We start from the raw sequence: 6,219 nt of genomic DNA, 5'->3' as shown, positions 1-6,219 counted from the left end.
TGTATCAATCGCATCTGCTAGAAAAATGACAGGATGGATAATGAGAACCTTCAAAACTAGGGAGGCCAAGCCCATGATGACACTCTTCAGGTCACTTGTTCTATCTAGGCTGGAATATTGCTGCACTCTAACAGCACCTTTCAAGGCAGGTGAAATTGCCGACCTAGAAAATGTACAGAGAACTTTTACGGCGCGCATAACGGAGATAAAACATCATGTGTTAGCCCAAATCACCGACCAGTATGTTTTAAATAAGTGACCCACTGATCAGATCAGACTGGTTCCGAACCCTCGACTGGTCCGAACCCTTGACTGGTCTGAACCCTTGACTGGTCCGAACCCTTGACTGGTTTCAAACAGATTCGTTGGACAATAAAGCAGACTGTAAACGGATGGGGTTGTAGGCGCCCTTATCAAACACATTCAATAAATATAAATCAGGAACGTACACGGTAAGCTGTCCAATATACAAGTACAGTTAGAAATAGATATACAAATAGCTAGAGCTTCATTTAAGGAGGTTATTAATAGAGTATTCAAGAGGTTGCTAGTAGAATTACAGTAAATCAACCATTCAAATTATGAAGCTCTGTGTAGTCTGCAGGTGGAGGTAGTAGTAGTGGTAGTAGTAGTAGTAGTAGTAGTACAAGAATTGTATATAATACCGACAGGATGAAATGACACACGCACAACACCCGGGCATCCCCACCGTAGACGTTTCGCCATCCAGCCAGCCACTGGATGGCGAAACGTCCACAACAAAGACAACCAGACGCCGCACATGTGTCTAATTTCATCAGTAGATGTAGTAGAAGAAGAAGAGGTAGTAGTAGTGGTAGTGGTAGAAGTGGGAAATAAGGAAGACGAGCCAGTCAAATACAAAGGAAGGGGAGCACTGCAAGAGAGCTAGAAACCCACAGAGGGAGAGCAAGCGCACCGAGGTGCGTGAAAGGGGAAGTGGTGAAATAAAATAAAGAAGGAACAGAAACACGAGACAGGAGAGAGAAAGACAACCCAGAGGAGAAAAGGAGAGAGGAAAGGGGAAGAGGAAGAAGAAAAAGAAGAAGAAGAAGAAAAAATGAGGATTCAGGTTAAGTCACGGGTGTTCTGAAGTTTGGAGCATTTTACAATGTAGTGGGAGAGGAAGGCATCTACAGAGACGAAGCCAGGGCTAAGGTTCATACAAGGAAAGTTGTGTATAAGAGAGGATTCAACTAAACGGCGACTGTTCGAGTTGGAAGTAGGGAAGACAGTTTTAGCAGAAGACCAGTCAATAGGATGGCTATGATCTCTGACGTGACAGAAAAGAGCATTGTTAGTGTCGGCAAGCCTAACACTATTTTTGTGCTCCCTAAGTCTGTCAGAAAGAGATCGACCAGTTTCTCCAAAGTATTGAAGAGGACAGGAGGAGCAAGAAATAGAGTAGACACCAGGAACATCTGTAGAGGGAGGAGAGGTATGAACGAGATTAGTGCGAAGAGTGTTAGTCTGGCGGAAGGTAAGCTTGATGTCTAAGGGACGGAGAGAATTGTTGAGATTAGAAAGACCGGAAATGTAGGGAAGGCAGAGGATAGAAGAGTTCCCACGAGTAGAGAGTTTGGGAGAGAAGAAATTGCGTTTAGCACGTGAGAGGGCAGAGTCTATGAAATGGGAAGGGTAGCCAAGACGGGAGAACGAATTATAAAGAGTGGAAATTTCTGCTGGAAGGAACTGAGGATCACAGATGCGGAGGGCACGGAGAAAGAGGGAGATAAGAACACTTTTCTTGACAGGGGAAGCATGATAGGAAAAGTAGTGAATGTACATGCCACTGTGCATAGGTTTACGGTAAATGGAAAAGGAAAAACCAGTATCTGAGCGGTGGACATGGACATCAAGGAAAGGAAGTAAGGAATTAGATTCCCATTCAGCTTTAAACTTAATGGAAGGGGCAAGATTGTTAAGAGCTTCAAGAAAAGGTTGGAAGAGACTGGAGTCATGAGGCCACAGAGCAAAGATGTCATCCACATAGCGGAGCCAGAGTGAAGGTTCCTACCCTCGATGTGCAACCTTCACTCTGGCTCCGCTATGTGGATGACGTCTTTGCTCTGTGGCCTCATGACTCCAGTCTCTTCCAACCTTTTCTTGAAGCTCTTAACAATCTTGCCCCTTCCATTAAGTTTAAAGCTGAATGGGAATCTAATTCCTTACTTCCTTTCCTTGATGTCCATGTCCACCGCTCAGATACAGGTTTTTCCTTTTCCGTTTACCGTAAACCTATGCACAGTGGCATGTACATTCACTACTTTTCCTATCATGCTTCCCCTGTCAAGAAAAGTGTTCTTATCTCCCTCTTTCTCCGTGCCCTCCGCATCTGTGATCCTCAGTTCCTTCCAGCAGAAATTTCCACTCTTTATAATTCGTTCTCCCGTCTTGGCTACCCTTCCCATTTCATAGACTCTGCCCTCTCACGTGCTAAACGCAATTTCTTCTCTCCCAAACTCTCTACTCATGGGAACTCTTCTATCCTCTGCCTTCCCTACATTTCCGGTCTTTCTAATCTCAACAATTCTCTCCGTCCCTTAGACATCAAGCTTACCTTCCGCCAGACTAACACTCTTCGCACTAATCTCGTTCATACCTCTCCTCCCTCTACAGATGTTCCTGGTGTCTACTCTATTTCTTGCTCCTCCTGTCCTCTTCAGTACTTTGGAGAAACTGGTCGATCTCTTTCTGACAGACTTAGGGAGCACAAAAATAGTGTTAGGCTTGCCGACACTAACAATGCTCTTTTCTGTCACGTCAGAGATCATAGCCATCCTATTGACTGGTCTTCTGCTAAAACTGTCTTCCCTACTTCCAACTCGAACAGTCGCCGTTTAGTTGAATCCTCTCTTATACACAACTTTCCTTGTATGAACCTTAGCCCTGGCTTCGTCTCTGTAGATGCCTTCCTCTCCCACTACATTGTAAAATGCTCCAAACTTCAGAACACCCGTGACTTAACCTGTATCCTCATTTTTTCTTCTTCTTCTTTTTCTTCTTCCTCTTCCCCTTTCCTCTCTCCTTTTCTCCTCTGGGTTGTCTTTCTCTCTCCTGTCTCGTGTTTCTGTTCCTTCTTTATTTTATTTCACCACTTCCCCTTTCACGCACCTCGGTGCGCTTGCTCTCCCTCTGTGGGTTTCTAGCTCTCTTGCAGTGCTCCCCTTCCTTTGTATTTGACTGGCTCGTCTTCCTTATTTCCCACTTCTACCACTACCACTACTACTACCTCTTCTTCTTCTACTACATCTACTGATGAAATTAGACACATGTGCGGCGTCTGGTTGTCTTTGTTGTGGACGTTTCGCCATCCAGTGGCTGGCTGGATGGCGAAACGTCTACGGTGGGGATGCCCGGGTGTTGTGCGTGTGTCATTTCATCCTGTCGGTATTATATACAATTCTTGTACTACTACTACTACTACTACTACCACTACTACTACCTCCACCTCTTCCTGCCTATATATAGCCGTCCTGCTCCTCCTCTGTTAGTGTGACTTTGTCAATGGTCCAAGTCGGACCGAAACGTCGTCGTAAGCTTCTGTCTCTTATGTGCGGGTTATTTGTGTAAACTAACTAACTTATTTACATATATGTTATTATGTATGATAATCATACTTATGTGTACCTAAATAAAATTGCCTTACTTAGTCTGGCTTATTTTCTTTTTCTCTCCAACATTTGTTACAGTTATCCCAGGTTAAAAAGTAATATCTACGTATTTTTTAGCATTAACAACATATCGTAGAACATGTTTAAGCATGCGCACTTTCAATACATATTTGCGCATGCGCGGTTTCTATAACAACGAAGTAAACATACCAAGACAGGAATACCAACATTACCGACTACAGAGAAAATAAAACTTTAAATAAATTAAATATACGTATATTACTTGCTAAGCAATTTTAAGTCAAGGATATATACTGTCAAAATTAATGCATTTATAACAGTAGGGCTCCTAGCCAATGTTTTAAAATGAGAAATATATATATATATATATACGATAAAAGGAGGGTTGGCAGCTCTGTCGGTGGGCGGAGCTAAGCGAGGATTCAAATCCTAAGAGCCACTGACCAGCCAGTTGACCCGTGACCTTCAATGAGAGTGGACTTCAGTAATTTGTTGTGTTTTTTTTTTTTTTATTTATTTTTTTTTTTTTATATCTCATCTCTTCAGCCAAACTGGATACATTGGAGATGTCTACAGTGATGCTACTTCCTAACACAACGTATGGTGAGTAAAGAAATGTTACTTGATACACAGAAGTTAGATCATACGTTGTTTATGAAAGATTAAAACATTTATAGTTGATATAATATGTTAGTTGAGGGATGTTGAAAGATATTAATGGATGCTCGAATTTGTTTGGGATAATTACAGCACAGTTAAATAGGCTTTTCACATGCATGTACTAAGATCACAGTAAACAGGTGATATCACAATTTATTTATTTATTTATTTGAACATGAATACAAAGAAGTACAAAGAAATACAGTATTTAAGTGCAACATGCCAAAGCCCCTTGTATGCAGAGCATTATGGGCAGGCTTAAAATTAACTTAAGATTAACTAAGCAATGATATATTCAGAGGTAAAACATTATTGTAAACAGATAACAATTAAGCACAAATGAGTATTTCAAAGACAGGTCATATGGTCATTTACCGTGTTGCTGTGCATTCAGTTAGGTAATGTAATTAAAAGTAACAAAGTTTGATTGGGTCACAGTATTCAGTATTTATTTAGTTGAGGGTGAGTTAGTGATTTTTAAGAAGAGACATGAATTTATAAACAGACAGTGTTTCTTTCATATTCACTGGTAATGAATTCCAGATTTTAGGGCCTTTTATGTGCATTGAGTTTTTGCATAGCGTGAGATGGACACGAGGAACATCAAAGAGTGATCTGTGCCTTGTGTTATGGTCATGTGTTCTGTTGAGGTTGGTAAGACGTTTGAGGGGAGGGCTTATATCCGAGTTAAGTGTTCTATGTATGTAGTAGGTACAGTAATAAGTATGGATGTTTTGTATGGTGAGTAGGTTTAGTTTTGAATATTGGTGGAGTGTGCTGCCTGTAGTGGAAATTTGTTATCATTCTGACTTCCGCCTTTTGTTGGGTAATTAGTGGTCTGAGATGGTTTGTTATTGTTGAGCCCCATGCACAAATTTCATATGTGAGATAGGGGTAAATAAGAGAGTGATAAAGGGCCATGAGGGCTGACTGTGGAACATAGTACCATATCTTCGATAGTATGGCTATGGTCTTGGAAATTTTCCTGGACATTTGTTGTATATGTGTTTGAAATTTGAGTCTATTATCAAGGTAGATTCCTAAGAATTTTCCCTCTGTGAGCTTTGTGGTAGATGATCCGTTTATCATTATGTTAAGAGGGACATCAGTAGCTCTGTTACCAAATCGAATGAAGTAGGTTTTGTCAATGTTCAGAGTAAGTTTGTTAGTCTTCATCCAGGTAGATATTTTCTGTAATTCGGTATTGACAGTATTGGCTAGCATGAGTGGGCTGGGGTGAGAAAAGACGTATGTAGTGTCATCTGCAATTAGTGTGAGTTTGAGTAGTTGCGATGCATTTGGTAGGTCATTTATGTAAATGAGAAAGTGAAGAGGGCCTAGGACACTTCCCTGTGGGACACCAACTGTAATTGGCTGTGCGGAAGAGTTTGCCCCATTTGTGTACACATACGTATTGACTTTTGTTGCTGAGGTATGACTTTAGGTAGTTGAGGGAGTGCGTTCTTATACCATAGTGCGACAATTTTATGTGGAGCAAGTCATGGTCAACTGTATCAAAAGCTTTACGTAAATCAATGAAGATCCCCGTGGAAATTTATTTTGTCCCTAAAGTTCCACAGGACAGATCCAGTATGGCCGTATGGGATGGCTGAGCTGGGCGGTCCTTAAAACCCTCCCAAACAAACAGCATTCTCTCTGGTCGGCGATGGATTCTTGGTAGGCATGTATTTAATTTATAGATTTACTCTTCAGGGAAGGAGTAGGTAGTTTTACTGGTAGTACACTAATATTAGGATTATTGAGACAACTGTAGATAATAATAATGTAGACCTAAGACCTTAACATAGGTAGTAATAGGCCGATAATGTAGGCAAACACTAGGATAAGTTAGCTAGGGAGAACTGGCAGCCCTAGCTTGAATGACGAGGCGCGGGTCACAAAGACA

This window comes from Cherax quadricarinatus, chromosome 6 (genome assembly GCF_038502225.1).
Source record: "Cherax quadricarinatus isolate ZL_2023a chromosome 6, ASM3850222v1, whole genome shotgun sequence".
Taxonomy (NCBI): domain Eukaryota; kingdom Metazoa; phylum Arthropoda; class Malacostraca; order Decapoda; family Parastacidae; genus Cherax; species Cherax quadricarinatus.
This window is presented reverse-complemented; position numbering follows the sequence as displayed.